At 37.1% G+C, this 22,071-nt stretch overlaps 1 protein-coding gene across 1 annotated transcript in view; it reads right to left on the reverse strand.

The window, feature by feature from the left end:
* The window catches only part of PDE11A (phosphodiesterase 11A), a 381,245-nt gene that overhangs the window by 137,519 nt on the left and 221,655 nt on the right, over window positions 1-22,071 (reverse strand). The window lies entirely within an intron of this gene.

A 22,071-nucleotide genomic window follows, 5' to 3' on the forward strand; every position in this document is an offset into this window, starting at 1 on the left:
AAGAGCCATCCCATGGTTCTGCCGTCCTCTGTATCCTTCCCCCATGGGAAGCATGTAGCTGCTCTCTCAGTCTGGGTCCCAAATTGAAGAGCACAGCCGCAGCCAACCCTCAGCTGATGATGTGTCATGTGAACATGAAATCAAGCTTTGTGGTTTGTCACCACATTGTAACTTACTGATTCAGAGACTTAAATGTAAAAACTTGAATTCAAGCTCCCTGCAACTAGGGGTGCTCCTCTGGTCAATGAAATATGAGTGGGGGTGTTGGGGGCTGTTCTCTTTCTTCTTCCCTGAAAATCAGCTGTAAGGCTTGGAGGTGCAGCAAAATCTAGTATCTGTGAGGAGACAATTGTGAGTGCGAATGACTTTTATGGATGGTAGAGCAGAATGGGAAAGAGAAATGAGTCTGGCCCTGGACTGCCCTGCCTCAGACTTTTTGTTATGTAAGACAAACACACATTTGCTTAAGTCAGTATTAGTATGTTACAAGGCATATATACATATATATATGCACACACATCATTTATACATGTTATATATTTTTTTGCTAGTAATCTCATTCTTTAATCTACACAAATTTCAAACAAATAAGTCTAGGAAATGTTAACTTCCTCTTCAGCAACCAATCTTAGAGAACTGCATTGCATATTTGGTTCTGAATAGTAGAGTAACATGTTTTATTTTGTTAAATGCAGCATTTCCCAAATCTAATTATCCACACAACTCCCTTTTGGGTGATATATTAATCTAGTAACATCCCAACCTAATAATCTATTGACCAAGAGTTTTGAGACATGCTGATGTGAAGTATGCACCTCTGTGGGACAGGAGCAGGGCCACAGTGGAACCAGCGTCAATAGGGTATAGGACACAGCCCCTGGAACCAGCCACCAGGGCTCTACCCCTTCCCAGCTACGGAGTTTGGACAAATGTCTTAGTCTCTTTGTAAAATGGTATAATATTGACACTAAATAGGTGTCTCTTGCTTAACATCAGTAATCTATTCTTGGAAAGCAGGTTCCACCCCAAAACCAACAGGGAGCCTATTTTCCATTATTTTTAATTGAAAAAAATTTTAATGCATTATAAAACCTACAAACACTTCCTAAAATTTAAAGAAAACACAGTAAAATTGATATGTAAGCACGAAACAAAAAATGTTAGGTTATAGATTGCTTCAAGTGTTTATTTTCTGCTAATAACCAAAACAGTCTTAACAAAACATTGCTTTATATTTTAGTAGCATCTTCTCTCTCATTGTAAGCACTTTGATCACTCACTTCTTTTCCCATAGTTTTCTCATCACTCTTTCAGCTTTGGGAGGGGGCTCATTGTCAAATATTACAAAGCAAAAACTAGAGCTAAATGTTAGTGGCGTGGTGGTGACACATCAGGACAACTTGCCTTTCTCAGCAGCAGCAACAATTGAGGTGTGCAGCCTCATTGTTAGATTCTGTGTGGTTCTCAACATGTCTATACATGTTTTGGATGTTCTTTAGATCAAGTCTATTTGGAATGTAAATCAAAAATTTTCCCATACCTCATTTTGTTTAAAAAAATTATACAGTTTTGGAGACATAAATATATTTTCCCCAATATAGACAAAGGCACCAAAATGCTGTATTGGGTGCCTGGGTGGCTCAGCCAGTTAAGCATCTGCCTTCAGCTCAGGTCATGATCCCATGGTCCTGGACAGAGCCCTCCATCTGGCTCCGTTTGGTGGGGAGTCTGCTTCTCCTTCTCTCTTTCTCCCTCCCCCATGCTCGTTCTCTCTCTCTCTCTCTCTCTCTCTCTCAAATAATTAAATAAAATCTTTTTAAAAATGTTGAATTGAGAAAAATATGTATATTAAGTTTGGTTATTAAAAGTCAAGGTATTTTCTACTGGGGAAATTCTGTGGTGTGGTCCTATACTTCACACAATTCTTGGCAAGGTTAAATGGGATAATACATGTGAAATACTTGGCACGCTAATAGTCAACTTACAGCTCTTGTATTAATATTCAATTACAGTTCTGTCATATAAATATTTGGAAGAGTATTGTGTCATCCTATTATTATCTTCATTGGCTCTAATTATTTGCAGGTATATTCAATGCAAAAATAACTGAATAGATTTTGGGTTTTTTTTTAAGCATTCTTTTTTTTAAGATTGTATTTATTTATTTAAGAGAGAGAGTGAGAGAGAGCACAAGCAGGGGAGGGGGAAAGGGGAGGGGTAGAGGGAGAGGGAGAAGCAGGTTTCCCACTGAGCAGGGAGCCCAACTCGGAACAGATGCCCAACTGACTGATCCACCCACCCTAGATTTTGTTCTTTTGGTTCAGTTTTACTATGGTAACTTTAATTTGGATGTCATTTTATTAAAATGTCTTATAACTTACAAGTCTCTTTTTGCACATTTAATCTTCAAAACCTATCTTTAGGAAATAAAATTCCACAAAAATTCAAGCTGAAATTCAAAATCTCTGCCACCAGGTGGTGCTTAGCCAGGTTTTTAGTATTTAAGGCATACCACCCCTTCACCTTGTTTAAATCAAATTTTCCCACATCCTTTATTACTTAAAAAAAAAAAGAGCTATTAACTCCACTTAATTGAAACTTGAAACTATTTGAATCAGTGAAGCAGACAATTATTACAGATTAAGACTTTTTGTCCACTTCGCACCACTTACCACAGTTGGAGTAATTAGTTAGCTTATCACCTGCCTCCCCCATTAGACTGTAAGTACTTTGAAGGATCAGATCTGGTTTTCGTCACCAATATATATTCTGTTCTGAGGAGTGTGCCTGATATTTAGTTGGCACTCAGTAAATACTTGCTGAATCAAGAAATAAAAAATAAAATGATCTTAAAAGAATCTCTCCATTTCCCACATGCTTCATTGCTTATATTATGAGTGGCTTTAATTGCTATCTTTTCCTCAGTAAAATCATAACATGTCTTAGAGCATAAACTAAGCCATATAGGTACGGTTGCCAGATTTAGCAAACAAAAATACAGGATACCCAGTTAAATTTGAATTTCAGATCAACCATCAATATTTGCAAAATTGGGACATATTGATATTAAAAATATTATTTGGTGTTGATCTGAAATTCAAATTTAACTGGGTGTCTTGTGTTTGTACCCAGAAACCCTACTTCTACTCTCTCCAAATTAAAGGCTAAAACTCTAAGCCACATTCCAAAATATTCATGTTCATCCCTTACGCTCACCCCACAATATCTCCCAATGACTTTTTCCCCCCAGTATTTTATTTGGCAAACCTATCAAATGCCTTGAATCTGGAATATTTTTTAGCAATGCCAAAAACCCTCATTAATCTAAGATCTTGTGACAAATCTATGGATGGATGTCACTGAAGGAAATAAAACACAAAAAGTAATTCCTGATTACTTTTAGCATAGCAAAACTAAAGATCAGATAAATTTTTATAGTTGAGAATAAAACTTAAAGAATTATATATATTCATTCATATGTATATATATGTGTGTATATATGTATATATATGTGTGTGTACATATACATATATAGACATCGTCTGGAGAGTTTTCTTTTTAAAAAAAATTGATTATTGAAGTATAATTGACATACAATGTTATATTAGCTTCAGGTGTACAACATATTGATTCAACAATTCTACACATTACTCCATGTTCACCACAATAAGTACAGTTACTATACAATGTAATTACAATATTATTGACTATATTCTTTATAGTATGCTTTTCATCTCTGTGACTTTTTTATTTTATAACTGGAGGTTTGTCCTCTTAGTCCCCTTCACCTATTTTGTCCATTCCCCCACTCCCTTCCTTCTGGCAACCACAAATTTGTTCTTAATATTTAAGAAAATGTTTGGGGTTTTGTTCATTTGTTTTTAGTTTCTTTAAAAAATATTCCACATATAAGTGAAATCATATGGTATTTGTCTTTCTCTGACTGACTTATTTAGCATAATACCCTTGAGTTCCATCCATGTTTTTGCAAATGAGGAAATATATATTTTTAAAGATTTATGTATTTATTTTATTTTATTTTAGAGAGAGAGCACAAGGAGGGGTTGGGGGTTGGGCAGAGGGAGAGGGAAAGAGAATCTGAAGCAGATTCTTACTAAGTGTGTAGCCAGAGGTGGGGCTCGATCTCATGATCCTGAGATTATAACTTGAGTGAAAACCAAGAGTTGGACACTTAACTGACTGAGCCACATAGGTGCCCCAAGAATTATATTTTGTTAACTACTATTGTCAGACCTTCTTGGATAAGTGAACACTTTCTCCTTGATTCCAGACTCTATTAATTTTATAAGAGTTCCACAAACTGTATATTTCATATCAAGAATCTAGGTATCCATTCTTGAGTAATAATATCAGATAAGTAAAAAATTTATTTGAGTAAAAATGCTTTAATTGAATGCACTGTAATAGTTTTAAGAAAGAAACATTTACAAATCTTAACTGTAATCTTTTCTCCATGAGGAACATTGTTAGGTTATGAGTTTAACCATAACATACACACTTGCCAAATTTTTTTTGACAGTTCAATAAAATTTGTATAAAGCTTGTACAAAAGTAAACAATTGATCCACATAACAGTTGACAAATATTAACCTTCATAAAAAATGTCTATCCCAGATAGCTTTATCTTTTGTGTCTGTATTAAATTAGAAACAATTTAAAGTAAAAACTAGTGACTCAATTTTGTTGGTGAACTCTAACTTGAGAAATCTCAATAGTTCCAAAAATAAATTACTATGTGTGAAACCCTACCAACTTCAATTAACTTTTGGATTGAACTTGTTTCTAGCAAAACAAAACAAAACAAAAAAAGCAAGAAAAGCAAGATAAAGCAATCCTCAGACCCACGAACAACAGTGACAAACTCATGTTTTGTGTAGAGCTTCTACAGTGGGAAAACACAATTAACTACATTTCAAAAGAAAAACAATGAGCAGAGCTATCAAACACAACTGTTGTATCAAGCCTTGCCCTCTGCCACCTTCAATTCAAAACCAGAGCCAATGCTGGCCTTGAATTCCCAGGAACTGCCCCTGAGTAGTTGACAGCAAATCTCTCACATCAATAGCTTTGAATGTTAATTTATTGTAGATCTGTCGTCATTTGCTCCTGAAATGAGAAATGGACCATTAGAGATACTGGCTGAAAGGCGAGCAAATGTAAAGAATTACATAACAGGGAGGAGGAACACAGACCTCGCTGAGGCCCCAGACTGGCTGTCTCAGGTAGCAAAGGAACTACATAAATATTTACTGAAATGTTTATGGCTCTGGTGGCAAAGTGGCACCTGGTGGTACATGGAAACTAAACTGCTTTCAGAGTTAAGCCAATACAAAGTAAAGTCCCAAATAATTTATGTTGATGAGTTCCAAAGAAATATGCTTTGCTATCAGCAGTAGACCTCCAGCCAAGGATGGTGAGGAACCACAAGGAATAGAAAGCCAATTTACTCGGAGTGACTTGATGGAAGTGCCATCTGAGGGGAGAACCATATTCCGGGATTTCTTAACAAGAGGACGACCAGCTTCACAGATACTTCAACTGAATGAATGTGTAGAAACTGAGAGATCATCAGTTTTTACTGTCAAATACTTGAGAAATTGCCTGTTTTTTAATGGCATAAAATTTTCACAAAGGGACTTCAGATACCTGAGTCTGCTATGTGATCTATTACCATGAACTTCGGATTGCACCTGTCATAAAAAATGTATTTTAAAAAAGATTTATTTACTTAGTTGAGAGAGACAGAGACAGAGAGAAGGGGCAAACAGAGGGATAGACAGACAAGCAGATTCCCTGTAGAGTGCAGGGCCCTCCTCAGGGCTCCATCCCAGGACCCTGAGATCATGATCTGAGCCAAAATCCAGAATCAGATGCTCAACCAACCGAGCCACCCAGGTACCCTTGTAATAAAAAAATATTTTTAAAAAACTAAAACAGAGTTGATCTTTTTGAATTTAAAGTAGAATGAAGATACCTGCTGAATCTGGGGTAATAAAATAATCGTTAGCCTGACTTTAAGATCAGCTGCTCTTGCTCCTGCTTATGCAGGAAAGAAGGGCCACATCTGTAGTTCATATCAACACATATTTATGTGGTGCCTACTATGTGTAAGCTATTGTTTTTTTTGTTTTTTTTTTGTTTTTTTTTTTGTGTAAGCTATTGTGACAGATATTTTGGGCTTCATTTCTCCGTCCTGCCAAATAAATTTTACTCGGGACCTCAATTTTATTTGACTGCTAGTAGTTGTATGAAGCATGGTGCTGAAAATAGTTCTTGAGGCTTATGGAAGAGCTCAGTGGGAAGGTGTGCTGTGACTGATTACTGATATCTTCAATAGATATTGGGTAGAAAGAGTGGTGGCATTTGTGCTATGTATGTGCAGTCACTGAAAACATCAAAATATAAGAAATGATCATCTGGATCAAACTCATTCAGTCCAAGGCTCTCTTGATGAAAGAGCTGCAAAGATATATTTTGAGAAAATCATAGATGTCTACATTTAAATGATTAGGTTTGTACCTAAAACATGAATATAATTTTGATTTCCAATTTCATTTTGTATTAGGTATAATTTGTACTGACAATAAGCCTATTAGCTCTGTAGCCAGCTGCTGGCCCTTTGTAATATAAGAAATTATGACCTTCTTACGTAAGAGGCTAAAAGTTCTCCACTTGGCCAGCAGGATAAATTAGTATAGAGTATAAGAAACTGTGACCACAAGAAAGTATAAAATTCCTACTGGGACCATTGTAATGTGCTTAAAAGAATCATCTTAGTTTTGAAATATCAAGCCTCCTGTTTTATATAGAAACAGAAAGAATATAAAGGCATCTATCAAATTGTGTTCAGTGGGATGTGAGTAGAGGTTTTTCAAAGAGCTGCCTTGACAACAATGTGCACATATTAGAAGTTTAGACTTTTAGGTTAGTGTGAGACCTCCTCATCTTGGCTGGATTCTTTATTAATTAGTCTTCTTGACAGAACAGACATGCCATTTTTTGCATTTGTTTCATTCAAAGGTAGGGAGTCAATATCTCCATTGGTTTGAGAAAGCCCTCAATTTAGGATGAGATATGCATTCATCATTTATTCACCCAAAGCAAAGGTTTAACCTGATTATTCTATGTCTTTACCAAATTAAAATGTTAATATTGGTAACAACACTCCAAATTTCAACCTAATTTTGAAAAGCCTTTAAAATACTTTCATAATGGGGGCACCTGGGTGACTCAGTTGGTTAAGCGTCTGCCTTTGGCTCAGGTCAGGATCCCAGGGTCTTGGGATCGAGCCCTGCATCAGGCTGCCTGCTTCTCCCTCTCCCTCTGCCTGCCACTTCCTTTGCTTGTGCTCTCTCTCTCTGACAAATAAATAAATAAAAATGTAAAAATAAAATTAAACAAAATACTTTCATAATTATAAATGCTACTCATTAGCTAGCATATAAGGACAACACTGGCATTCATTTGGTAGTTACCCAAACTATCTTTCACCCTTTGCCTACAAGTTGATAAATATTGGTACAGGTACACTTGCCAGAGGAAAACATATTTTGTAAAGATAAATCCTAAAACTTAACAGGTACTCTGCAGCTACATGCAAATTATTATCTGCAGTAGATAAAAAAGGCCACATGTTCTTTGACACTCTTCCCATGAGAGGTAGAGGCTATGTCCTTTCCTCTTGACTCTAGGTAGGGTTTCTGACTGCTTCACTAATAACATAATATGTAATACTGATGTTGTGCCGGTTGTGCTGGGCCCAGGCTTTAAGTGACTGGAAGTTTCTATTGCCTAGCCCTTGAAACATTCTTTCTTGTAGCCCTGTATAAAGTCTATTTACCCTGTGAGAAGCTCCAGCCACATGAGGAATGGATGAAATGCCAACTGCAAGGAGAGAGAGAGGCCAAGGAGAACCATGAAGCCACACACGTGAGTGAGTGAAGAAGCCATCTTAAAATATATCCTCCAGCCCCCATCATCCCAGCTGATACTACATGGATCAGAGATGAACTATCTATTCCAGCCCTTTTGGAATCCTGGACTCATAAGATCATGAGAAAAATGTTGTGTATTTTAAGCCACTAAATTTTAGGATAATTGGTTAAGGAGTATTAAATAAACAAAACAACATCAACTTTCAACTGGGACTTGCTACTCTATGTCATCCATAGTATGGATTTCAAGTGTTAACTAAAGCTTGTCTTTCAAAATTTAGGTAAGATTGGCTTGAACCCTTAAAACCATATAATACTATGGAAATTCAAAGCTTTTTTCAAAGTATCTGCAAACTGTTGGCAGGTTCAAGCAAATGTTCCTATGTTTTTTAGATGTTATTTATTTATTCATGAGAGAGGCAGAGAAATAGGCAGAGGGAGAAGCAGGCTCCCTGTGGGGAGCCCGATGTGGGACTGAATCCCAGGACCCTGGGATCATGACCTGAGCAAAAGGCAGATGCTCAACCACTGAGCCATCATACAGAAATGTGAAATTCAACTCCATCTTCAATTTTTCACATAAAGATTTACTCATGTCAAGCATTCATGAGTTCAGTAGATCATGAAGATTTTCTCTTCTTGTTCTTTCCTCCTTCCTTTTCTCTCCCCTTCCCTCCTTCTTTCTCTCTTCTCCTTCCTTCTCCTTTCCTCTATGTCTCTTTTTCTTCATGAAAAACAAACGATGGAGTTACATGACTTCAAACCAAATGCCAGCCTCACCATTCTCAAAATGTCTCTTGGTCCTTCCACCAATGGGGCATTTCACTGATTCTTAACCTCAAGTTTCAGCCTCTCTTCATTTTTCTGGCTACCATCCAATGTATCCTTCCCTTTTACCTTTTCTCCCTTCTCCCTCCATTTCAAATGTAAAATAACAAAATTCTCTCCCTTTCTTACACAGAACGTTTTTCACACCTTTTGGTTGTTGGAGGCAATCAAAATCTATTCCCCTTACTACTCTGAAGAGGGCTTGTCAAGGATTTTCCTATAAAATGCTGGTACCTACAGTTAGATAATATTTCAGCTATGTTCTTATACATTAGAAGTTCTCATACACACAAGTCATTCATTAGTTCAGTGGTTCTCATACTTTAGCATGTATCAGAGCACAGATGGTTGGGCCCTGCCTCCACAGTTCCCAGTTCAGCAGGTCTGGAGTGGGGCCAGAGTATTTTGTATTTCTAACATGTTCCTAGGGGATGCTGATATTGCTGGTCTCAAGGCCCCTTGAGAACCACTGATCTAAATCCCACCAATGGATTTCCAGGTTAAAAATGTCTGGATTGGAGTGAATGTTACCAGTTGGACTTTCGAGTGAGTAGAGGAGAAAGAAATAAAGTTCATCTGGATCTTCTCCCAAATCCCAGGGTGATCTGAATAGCTTCATTTGAAATGTTTCCTTAGCTTTATTGTGCTAAGGAACACTATTGTGCTAAGTTACACTTCCTGTAACTATATTTCTTTTCATTTCTTAATTATGTTGAAAATGTAAATACAAAAATAATGTGAAATTAGTTTCATTTTGGCTTACAAAAGCAATTTGGTCAAGATCCTGTTTAAAATCATGTCATCACATAAGTCAACCAGAGCTCATAATCCTGGCTCTACTGGCTCTGTAACTTTGACTTAATGGCTTACCCCATCTGAGTCTCAGTTTCCTCATCAGTAAAAGGTGGGAAATGCCTGCATTTTCCATTCACATTCCACTGGCCAGAACAAGTCCCATGGCTCTTAACTTCAAGAGACTGTAAAAGTGTTACCCTACCAGAAGCTCAAAAGGGACAGAATAAAAAATATTTTGTGATGAGCTCTAATGAGTATCACAATGGATTAGGCAATCAAATAGCAAGTTGTGTTAGAATTGTGTTTGAAATTGGAGCAAATGAGTCCAATGTATGAGTTCTAGAATGTGAATTTTATGGTGTTTATTAGACTTTCCCTTATTTCCTGATTCTCTTCTAGTTTCAAAGAGTTGTATTTGAATTAGGCAGGATGGCAGGATCTCCAAATAAGTGGGATTACAGTATATACTCATTAAATATTCTTTATATTCAGCATATATAGTACATATAGTATATGCTCACTAAATATTGTTGATTTGACTAAGCATATCTGATACCTGTAGAAGAAAATTATCTATAAGTGAAAGATTATGATTGGCTTTTTTCTGTTACATAACTTTAAGGAATTGCTTACTTAACTTATTTCACTGTCCTTAGGGTGAAAGAAACACCCTATTCTTTTGAAAAAGTTGTATGTGGTAATAATCCTTCCAAATTATAAAAGTTTTTAGTAGTCTCTCATTAAAGATCTCAGCCATTAATACTTAATGAAAAAGGTTTCTTTTGGATTAATTCTTAGTGTGATTCAATATTATTCTATATATACACATAATGGACTATAATTTATAGCTGCTTCACAATAACTGTCCCTTTCCCACAATTGCATTATTTCCCACATTATGATTTAATGTGAGACTGTTTTTCTTAATCATGTAGGTTATTATATGTACTAATGTTTCACAAATACTTTTTAATGAACTCCTTGCTTACTTGTTTTTCTTGCTTGTTAATTCAAACAAAGGAGAACATAACATTTTTCTGGACTAACTGAGCAACTTGGATTGGTTATTATTGTGTCTAAAACAACTATAATACGTGCCAACGGCTTTTCAAATGTATAATTTACATATCTGGAACTATTAGTAGTCTGATTTCTCTTAATGGCATACTTCTACATAGCTATATATATACACACACACACACACACACACACACACACACACACACACACCCCTCCTCCCTAATGGGTTTTATGTAATCAACAAGGCTATTGTGGTTGCTGATTTGGGAGAAAGATACATTGCATATTTGCAGTGGCTATGCAGAAACCATGGAGAATTTTATGTCTGATACAGTATGGGGCCAGGCCTAGTTCGAGCCACTGTCAACTAACTAGGACCATGGGAGTGACTGGTTGCCATGGCACAAAGGGAAGTTCAAAAGTTAGAGTAAAAAGAGCAATTTTTAATCTGTCTGAGCCAAGGCTGGTAGCCATAGAGATCAGATGAGACTTGAGGGACTAAGTCAGGGAACAGCATTAATGCAATTGGGGTGTCTAGATCATGAGCCATTCATTCAACCAAGAAATATCTACTGAGGACTTAATTTGGGTCAAGCACTGTGCACATGGTCCCTGTTTTAATAAAACTTATGTTTCAGTAGTAGAAGGGTGTACTAACCAGGCAAACATATGCATTGGAATAATTGTTTCAGAGTCAATTAGCAAAATGCTGAAAGAGAATGGAGGTGGGCTGAGTGTGGGAGGCAGCAAGAAAGTTGGTTAGATGATATTTAAGGCGAGACCTGGGAAATAAAAAGGAACTAGCCAGGCCAACAGGTAGAGGGAAGATATTTTGGGCAGAAGGTGAAATTGCTTCTAAGGATAATGTGAGTGAGGCAGAGGTGACCTGAAATGAGGTAGGAGTGCTAGGCAGAAGCCAGGCCATCCAGGGCCTTGTGAGCTAATAAAGATATAGTCAGTGGGAAGACACTGAGGGTTTTTAGGTAAGAGACTGACATGATGTGGTTAGTTTTCCCATCACTTGGAAGCCCCTTATCAATTATACCCCAACCTAGAGGGGACCACCACTCCAACTTTTGAGGCATTCATTCCCTTGTTACATTATGTAGCTTTGCTTGTTCTCGAACATATATAAAGGGATCCCCATTACATGTAGAATATGATCCTGGTTGCTGTACAGAGGATGGACTGGAGGTGGGCAAGAGTGGATATGGAAGAGAGAATGGTAGCTTGGCTAGGACTATAGAACTGGAGACTGAGATCTGTGGAGACAATGCAAAGGGATCTAGAAAGAAGAGTCACACTCAGGGAGAATAGGACCAGAAACACAAAGTACTTGGCCTTTGTCTGTATTACTGAGACCCTGGAAGACCAAGTCCCCAGCCCAGGTCCCATGCTTTGAAGGGCTCACTCTGGCCCTCTAGGGGGATACAATAGTATGTAAGTGGACAGTAAGAGAGGCCTAAGGCCAATCACAAAGTCTTGTAATTTGGTAAATACTGAAGTCCAACAAAAGGAGACATCTTCCTGAAAACTCAGAAAGAATATACCGCTGATAATATCTCATGCAAAGGCTATTGCCTTTCAGAAATCTTATGCTTAGTGTCTTCAATAAGATATAAGAAGTGGAGCAGAAAACTATATAAGCAAAATAGGTCTCGATGAAATTTTAAAAATAAAGAATGAGATAACAAAGGTCAACTGTCACTTTCTCCTGGATGTATCTCTAATAGTACCTTTTACCAGTTACTCTTTATTAAAGCATCTTGCTTTGTTTTCTTTATGACACATTATCATGAATTTATCTTGCTTATTTGTTTACTTATCTACTGCTTGTCTTTTCCCACTAGAATATAAGGCACATGAGAATAGGAATATTACTTGTTTGCTAACTGCTGAATCCTCAATACCTAGAACAGTATCCACTACAAAGTAGCTCAACAAATACTTATTCAGTGATTGAATACACACCCAATAACATGCAAATGGGGTTGGTTAACATATGGAAAAATTTTAAGGAAATCCAAATTATAATAGCAGAATTTAAACCCTAATTGGAGTTAAAAAAGTTTTTTTTTTTTAATGCAAGAATTCAGGATTGATAAATCATTAGAAAAGAAGAGACAGGCCAGAAATGGATTGACACGTAGATAGTCATTTGTTTTTCAGCAAAGGTGCCAAAGTGATCCAATGGAGAAAAAACTTTTTAAATAAATGGGACATATAGTAAAATGAACCTTAACTGCTACCACATATGAAAATTATTAAGACAGACAATAGAGCCAAATGTAAAAGCTGAAACCATAAAGCTTTTAGATGAAAACATAGGAAATATATTCTTGATCTGTGGGAATGCAAATATATCTTATATCACAGAAAGCAATAACCTTAAAACTAAAAGAAATGACAAAGTAGACTTTATCAAAACTAAAAACACCTGCTCATCAAAACACACTATGAAGAAAATGAATGAGTGAGATACAAATTTGGAGAAAACATTTACAATACATATATATCTGACCAACAATCAATATCCAGGATATACAGAATTACCACTCAGTAATACAAAGGCAAGCAATTCAATTAAAAGTGGGCAGAAATTTGGGAGTTCACAAAAGATATGTGAGTGGTAAATAAACACATGAAAAAATATACAACATTATTAGTCATCAGGGAAATTAAAATCAAAACCACAATAAAATATCATTACATATTTACTGAAATGGCTAGAATTAAAAACAACAATGGCACTAAATCTTGATGAGACTGAAACAATGAAAACTTTCATAGTTACTGGGCAGGAAAGTACAATGAATGGTACACCACATCGGAAGAAAAATGTATCTGACATTTTCATATAAAACTAATACACAGGGTGCCTTGGTGGTTCGGTTGGTTAAGCGTCTAACTCTTGGTTTCGGCTCAGGTTGTGACCTCATGGATTGTGAGATGGAGCCCTGTGTTGGGCTCTGTGCTCAATGGGGAGTCAGTTTGAGGATTCTCTCCCTCTGCCCCTCCCCTCACTGGCACTCTCTTTCTGTCTCTCTAAAATAAATAAATCTGTAAAAAATCTAAATATACACTGGCCTTTGGATTTAGTAATTCTAATACCAGGTATTAGCCCAAGAGAAATAAAAGCATATATTTACAAAAATAATTTTTACAAAAATGTTCATAGCAGATTTATTCATATCACTCCAAATTGGAAATAGTCTGTGTATTGATCAATGGGAGAATGGATAAACAAATTGTGGTATAATTCCTCAATGAAATACTAATCAGTTAAAAGGAACAAACTTATATACATACCCAATATGGGTGACTTTCAAATGTATTATGGTGTTTGAAGAAGCATTAAACAAAAGATTTCATATTGTATAATTTAATGTATGTGAAATTCTAGAATGGGTAAAATCAATCTATGATGGAAAAATCAGAACAGTGGTTATCTCTAGGGGTGGTAGTGAGTGTCTCTGGGAAGAGGCATAAGGGAACACTTTCTGCACTTGTGACATATCAAGATATATTTCTTAGAAACAACAAAATTGCTGTTTTAAAGCTATTAAGTTTTGAGTGGTTTGATAGACACAACTAGGATACCAAAACAAAATCTATGTCTAAATAAGTATTATAAATAGCTATAGTAGTATTGAAATATATGAGTAGCACTTTTGAAAAAATAACTGCAGTGTGTAAATGTAATAGTTTGCTCATGGTCATGTAATTAAAATCCTGTAATACATAAACAAAACCAGGCAACTGCAGGTAAAAGTATACAATTCATTTTCCTACATAGTGTCTGGTTAAAAGATACTGCTTTCTTTTTGTCCTTATTAATTAGAGAAATATTGATTAAAAAATGCTTTTGTAGAAGACAAAGTGCCCACTTCATTGGGGTAAAAAGAAATCAAGCAAAATATAACCCACGTAGTAAAACTCAGAAAAAGCAAAAATTAAGAAAGTAAAAATAAAAACTCAGGGAGAAAAAGATAACATGTAAAACCAAATCTTTCATCAACAACAAAGGTTCTCAAGTTGAATTTAAATACTGTATTCAGATGTATGTAGTTTATAAGAAATATGCCTAAAACCCAGAATAAAATGAAAATGTTATAATCAGTGAGAAATAAAGTTACATTACATTTAAGAGAACATCAAGAATGATGGCAGATTTTTCACTAGTAACAGTGGAAACTAGAAGACAGTTAATATCTTAAAAGGGTTGAAAGAAAAAAATGTTGCCAACCCAAATGATAAGGTAGTTAGTTCTAGGCACTGGTTACTACCGATTTTGATTTCTTCTCATAAAAATCCTCTACTTCTTCTATCACTTAAATTTGCAGGTGATGGGGAGCCACTGATGTCTTTAGAGGCAGATATGATCAGTAATTGCATTTTAGGAAAATAAACCTGTATGTTGAGTGTACTATGGGTGAGGAAAGAAGAAACCAGAGCCAAGAAATCAGCTTGAATAAGTAGAATTAATATAGGGAAGAGAAAATAGAAATCTAACCTTGAAAATGGAGATATTGTAGGAACAAAACTGACCAGGACTGGCAAGGGTCTGGATGTGAAAAGCCAGGGCAAGAAGTTAAAGATAAATTACTGTAAATGAAAACATCATATCAGTATTCTGTTAATAACGTATTTGTTTTTTAATGGAGATTTTAATTGCTAAATTTGCTAAGTCTGAACTTTTGGAGGTACATACAAGAACCAAGAGTTAGCCAGAATAAAATTCTAAAGCTTCAAAGAGAGAGGAAAGTGTGAACTCGGTGTTGGTGATGATCTCTCCTCTATCATTTGCGATTTTATCATTTGGGCCTTTTCTCTTTGCTTTTTGACAAGTATGGCTAAGGATTTAATGCTTTCATTAATTCTTTTGAAGGACGAGCTCTTAGTTTTGTTTGTCTGTTATACTGGTTTTTTTTTTTATTTGTTTCTACTATTTATTTCTGCTCTAATCTTTATTATTTCCTTTCTTCTGGCTTTATGCTGTATTTGCTGTTCCTTTTCTAGCTCCTTTAGGTATAAGATTAGGATGTATATTTGAGACTTTTCTTGCTTCTTGAGGTAGGCCTATAGTGCAATATACTTCCTTCTTAGGACTGCCTTTGCTGCATGGTTTTGAGCTGTCGTGCTTTCATTTTCATTTGCTTCCAGGCATTAAAAAAAAATTCTTCTTTAATTTCCTGGCTGATTCATTATTTAGTAGGATGTTCTTTAACCTCCATATATTTAAGGTCTTTCCAAATTTCTTCTTGTGATTGACTTCACTTTCAAAGTGTTGTGGTCTGATCTTGATCTTTTGTATTTGTTGAAGGTTGATTTGTGACCCAGAGTGTGATCTATTCTGGAGAATATTCCATGTGCACTCGAGAAGAATGTGTGTTCTGCTGCTTTAGGATGAAATGTTCTGAATATCTCTGTTAAGTCCATCTGGTCCTGTGTGTCATTCAAAGCCATTGTTTCCTTGTCGATTTCCTGCTGAGTAAGTGAGGCATTAAAGTCCCTTACTGTTATTGTATTATCATCAATGAGTTTCTTTATGTTTATTTTTAATGGACTTATATATTTGGGTGCTCCCAAGTTGGGGGCATGAATATTTACAATTGTTAGATTTTCTTGATGGATAGGCCCTTAATTATGAAATAATGCCCCTTTTCATCTCTTGTTACAGTCTTCACTTTAAAAATCAGTTTGTCTGTTATAAGTATAGCTAATCCAGTTTACTTTTGACATTCATTAGCATGATAGATGGTTCTCCATCCCCTCACTTTCAATCTGCAGGTGTCTTTAGGTCTAACACGAATCTCTTGTAGTCAGCATACAGATGGATTTTTTTTTCATCCATTCTGGTATGCTGTCTTTTGTTTGGTGCATTTAGTCCATTTACATTCAGAGTGATTATTGAGAGATATGAATTCAGTGCCACTGTGTTACCTGTAGAGTTGGTATTTCTGGTGATATTCTCTAGTTTTTTCTAGTTTTTGTTGCTTTTGGTCTTTTTCCTTCCACTCAAAGAGTCTCCCTTAAAGTTTCTTGCAGGGCTGCTTTAGTGGTTACCTACTCCTTCTGTTTTTGTTTGTCTGGGAAACTCTTTATCTCTCCTATTTTGAATGACAGTCTTGCTGGATGAAGAATTCTTAGCTGCATATTTTTCCCATTCAGTACATTAAATATTTCCTGCCACTCTCTTCTGGTCTGTCAAGTCTCTGTGGACAGATCTGCTGCAAACCTGATCTGTCTTCCCTTGCAGGTTAAGGATCTTTTTTTCTGTTGCTTCTTTCAATATTCTTTCCTTGTCTATATTTTGAAAAATTGACTATGATATGCCTTGGCAGTGGCTGGCTTTTGTTGAATTTAATGGGGGTTCTCTGTGCTTCTTGGATTTTGATTTCTGTGTTCTTCCCCAGATTAGGAAAGATTTCAGCTATAATTTGTTCAAATAAACCTTCTGCTCCTTTATCTCTCTCTTCATCCTTTGGGACTCCTATGATATGAATGTTAATACATTTTACTGAGTCTCTGAGTTCTCTAAGAACTTGTGGTCCATTACCTTTCTTTCCCTCTTCTTTTCAGCTTCATTATTTTCCATGATTTTATCTTCTATATCACTGATTCGCTTCTCTGATTCGCCCATCCTCATTTTTATGGCCTCCATTTGTGTTTGCATCTTGGTTATAGCATTTCTAATTTCAGCTGAAGAAACCCCCCCCCTGTAAGTAGGATCAGCCCTAATCCAGAGGCAGCCCATCCAGGTGCCTTCCTGAAGTTTTAGCAACAAAAAGCATTCTGTTTGTGATAAGAAAACCATTACCCCCCACACCCTGATTGGAATGTCCCTGAATAGGTTCATGTTGACCTTCTGAGAAATCAACCTGGATGCTATGCGACTCCCACGGTTCTTTTGTCTTTAAGGTTTTTTTCTTTTACCTTTAAAAGATACCTGTCATTGCTAATCGGGGCTCTCTTCCTCCTCGGAGGCGGAGAGCCCATTTGCGCAAACGTTCAATAAACTCTCTTGCTAATTGCATCTGCCTGTCTGGGGTCTGAGTCTCTGGGGCGTCCACCAGGACACGTTGGCACCTGTGAGCCAGGGTCCAACACAGCCTAGCTAGATTTTAGTTCCTTTATCTCTGTGTTAAGGGATTCTCTAGTGTCTTCTATGCTTTTTTCAAGCCCAATCAGTATTCTTATAATTGTTGTTTTAAATTCTAGTTCAGACATCTTATGCTTATGTTGGTTAAATCCTGGCCATGAGTTCTACCTCATGTTCTTTCATTTGGGGTGAATTCCTTCATCTCATCATTTTGTCCAGAAAAGAAAAGAAGAAAGAAAAAAGAACAGCAAAACAGACAACAAAATAAAGCAAAAAAAAAAAAAAAAAAAAAAAAAAGGAAAAAAGAAAAAAGAAAAAAGAAAAAGGGAGGAAAATCCCTCAAACCAAGAAAAACAGAAACAAAAAACAAGAAAAAACAAAACAAAACAATGACAACAACAAAAAACTGATCTTGGGTGGATTTTGATCTGCTTCTTAAAAGAACCTAGATCCCAAAATAAAAAATAAGATAAAATGAAAGTAGACAAAAAATATATATGAAAAGTATATATATAAGTATATATATAAATAAAAAAATATATAAAAAATATAAATAAAAATATATATAAATCAAAAAATAATTTAAGCAAGTCAAAAGGAATTGGAAAATATAAGAAAATATATGAAAAATAATAAAAATAAAAGAATAAAAGTAAAAAGGATGCTATTTCCCCTAGAGCTGAAGCTTTACAGCACTATATGATCAGTAAATTTGATGGGAGCTAGTTGTGCTGTTCTTCTAGGGGAAGGGCCTGCTGCGCTGATTCTCAGGGAGACTCGGTTCAGCAGAAATGCGTCTCCTGGTCATAGGGGGGCAGGGGTGTGGGGGTGTGGGGTGTGTGTGTGTGTGTGTGTGTGTGTGTGTGTGTGTGTGTGTGTACAAGGCTCCAGACTCCACTAGGTGGTGCTGTTTTGCTCCCTGAAGGCTTTCAGGACTGATGAGCAGGATGAACCGGCTGCACCCTGCTCTCTGGCCTCAGAGCTGAAAGTTGGGGACCCCTCCTCTTCAGGGAGCCCTCCAAGAAGTGCAGTCAGTCACTGTACTTGTTTCCCTGCTCTGTCTGAACCCTGCCTTCACCTGACCATGGCTGAGCCTTTTTAGGCTCAGGTATGTGACCGAGTTTCCACACTCCGAACTTCAGGGGCGCCCAAGGCGGGGACCCACACTGTTCCTCCCGGGGAGGGTCTCACCAGGCTTACCAGCCTATCCCAGGAACGTGGCCCCACGACCGTGTGGTTCGCAGTTCATAGCAGGAAGCTGGCACCAAGACCTGCTGCTGTCTGCAGGCTTGGCCTGTGCCTGGGAACGGCTCAGCACCTCGGAGCCGCCCATTGTTCCGGGACCCAGGGGATCCTCAGACCACCCTGTCACTCCTGCGATCCGTCCCTCTTTGCTACCCGAGCACCTTTACGCCAGGCAGTCCCCCATTGTAGTGAACTTACAAGTTCAGATTTTGCATTTCTAATACTCTGCGGTAGCCTCTGTAGTAAGCAGGCTCCCTCCCTGCCAAGGCATCCACGGCTATGTCTCCCCCAAGAGAACTAATGCACCTCCTACCTTCCAAAAGGTGGTGGCTTTTCTACTTGCAGACTTGCAGGTTTTTTTTAAAAAAGGTTTTATTTCTTTGAGAGAGAGAACGAGCAGGGGGAGGGGCTGAGGGAGAAGCAGAGTCCCCACTGAGCAGGGAGCCCAACATGGGGCTTGATCCCAGGACCCTGGATCAGGACTTGAGCCAAAGGAAGACACTTAACCCACTGAGCCTACAGGGGCCCCTGTAGGCTTGCAGTTTTTATTCTCTCAGACCTCCAATTGACTTCTCAGATGTTCAGGATAATTTGGTAACTATCCAGCTGTGTTTGAGGGCCTGGACAAGCTCAGGGTCCTCCTACTCCTCTGCCATCTTAACTCGTCTTGAGAAAGCGTGAACTAGGAATACACGTTGGAGGTCACCTGGTTGGAGATGGCAGCTGAAGCCAGGTGAGCAGCTGAAATTGCTCAGGGAAAAAGTATGTACAGAAAATAAGAGCAAATAGGTCAGATGACTCAGCTTTGAAGAATATTAAAAAGAGGGGTCAACAGAGGAAATAAACGATGAAAGGCCAGAAAAGACACACACATAGGGCCACAGAAACGAAACGAGGATATAGTAGAAACTACGGAAAGTAGGAAAATTTCTAGAATTATGACTCATCTGTCTCTAAACAAAAAAAAAATTTTTTTAGTATAAACAAAAAGATTTTTAAAAATACTTCTGTGACCATAATTAACTACTGCAGATATTATTGAGATTAAAAAAAAAAAAAAACAGAACCCAAAACCATATATACTTCCTCATTGCTAGCTCAAGGAAATGCCCCATAGGGGCAGCTGCCTAGAATTTGCAGAATTCATTTACAAAATTATAAACTGGCAATCACAGCCTTCACAGATATTTCATAATACTATATCCTAAATTGGCAAAAATGAATGCTTACAGAAGCTATTGGCAAGTTACCAAATGCTAGATACCAATTCTGTATATAATTAGGTTTGAAACTAGGTTCATTCATTCATATATAAATAACATAATTAAGCAAATATTTATTGACTACCTACTGTGTGTCAGGTATTCTAAGCACTGGAATAGAAACTGTTTCTTCCTTTACTAAAGAAAATGGAATATATAACAGTTATGTGTAAAATTCTAGTAAATATCCTTGTAAGTAGTTGAATACTAAAATTGCTGCCCTATTCCTTTTTTTTTTTTTTTTTTTTTTTTTAAGGTTCATCCATCTCTGCTCTGCATCCTGTTCTCTCCTATGGCCATGAAATAAAGTAGTTATTTTCAGGCTAATAACCACAGTGGACTGGTTATTTTCTTTCTGATCGGAGGAATAGTTAACAGCATGGACAAATAAAAAAGGATAAGGACGGAGAATGAGAACTAAGCATAAGTGTTCACTGATAATCTTCTAGATGACTTCTCAAAAGACAGGTGATAAGGGAAACCATTAGAAGGGATCACAGGATGAATGGGTATTTAAAGCAAGGAGGAGATGAAACCTCACCTCATTTCATCTCCTATCTTTAATCTACTTCAACAAAACTTTATAAAGGAAGCACTAATGTCCAATACTGTGCTTGCCTTTTGTGAAAGAAAGACTTGGAGAAATTATCTCCCAAATGGCTCCCTCTATACAAGTGATTCTTAACTTGCACTGTGTAAGAATCACCAGGAGAAGGTTTTATAAACACACCCAGTGCCTACGTCCAGAGATTGTGATTCAGTTGATCTGGGAAAAGGCTCAGGAATCAACATTTTTGAAAAGCTCCCCTGTTGATTCTAATTTGTGAACTGTACTAAAATACCGAGAAAACCCAACCGGCATGTCCTCATTAGCCCTTTCTTTGGGCAACATAAAAGAAGCAAGTGAAAAGTGGGAGCCCACACTATCTGTTTAATTGGTCTTTCCTGTACCTTACATCTAAAGGAGAAGTTCAAGAATGTTGGCATGATTATTCTCTTAGGGCCTTTTAGAAAGCCACTAATTATTTGATCATAATTTATTAACTAGATCAGTAAGAGCCGAGAATTTTCACAAAGAACAGTTTCCAAAGGTTGTTTGTTTTAAAAGCAGCTTAAGAGGTAGTAGTGTCTACAATGGGGATCTCATGATGACGCAACCATTTCAGGGAAGTAGTTAATTTGGGTTTCCTTTTTCTCCTTGCTACAAAAGAAGTGTTTACACAATGCAACAAGTTTTCAGTAAAGAAGATTTTCCAAATGGGAACAATTCCACTGCTGCTGAGTGTTGCATTTGGCCTTGTGATTTGAATGTGCAAATAAACAAGGATCTTCCAAGGGTAGACATTTATCATTTAGATAATCACTGGATCTTTGCTGGACAGTAACCTGGTCTGGAAAGTCATTTTAGTAGATAATAGCATGTTTAAATGGGACTGTTTCTGTCTAACTTTATAGTTGAGAACAGCAGATACTACATTCTAAAGGGAGGTGCTAGGCTAGCTAGGCTACCAATACAGGACTTGGAAAGAAGATGCCCCAAACTACTTCTGCTACCTTCAAGCTAAGGTGCTCATTCCCCATCTCTGCATAGTATGAGACAAAGGGAAACAATTCATGAGAGGAATATTGAAAATCTTTTATTTAGGGTTTTTTTTGAGGGTTCCTTCCAGAAAACCACATGTAGAACCTAATGTGTATGTCCCCAGAGTGTGGTGTGGGAACAGACTAGTTACTGATTCATGATTAAAAATCTGAAGGTTAGTAGGCAAGAGCAGAGGGCTGCTTTGTGCAACCTAATGGTCCAAAATTCAAGACATGTGACTGCCCACGGGCCAAAGGGACTCATGAAGGATAACCAGGTTTA

The sequence above is a fragment of the Vulpes lagopus genome, chromosome 11, assembly GCF_018345385.1.
Source record: "Vulpes lagopus strain Blue_001 chromosome 11, ASM1834538v1, whole genome shotgun sequence".
NCBI lineage: Eukaryota > Metazoa > Chordata > Mammalia > Carnivora > Canidae > Vulpes > Vulpes lagopus.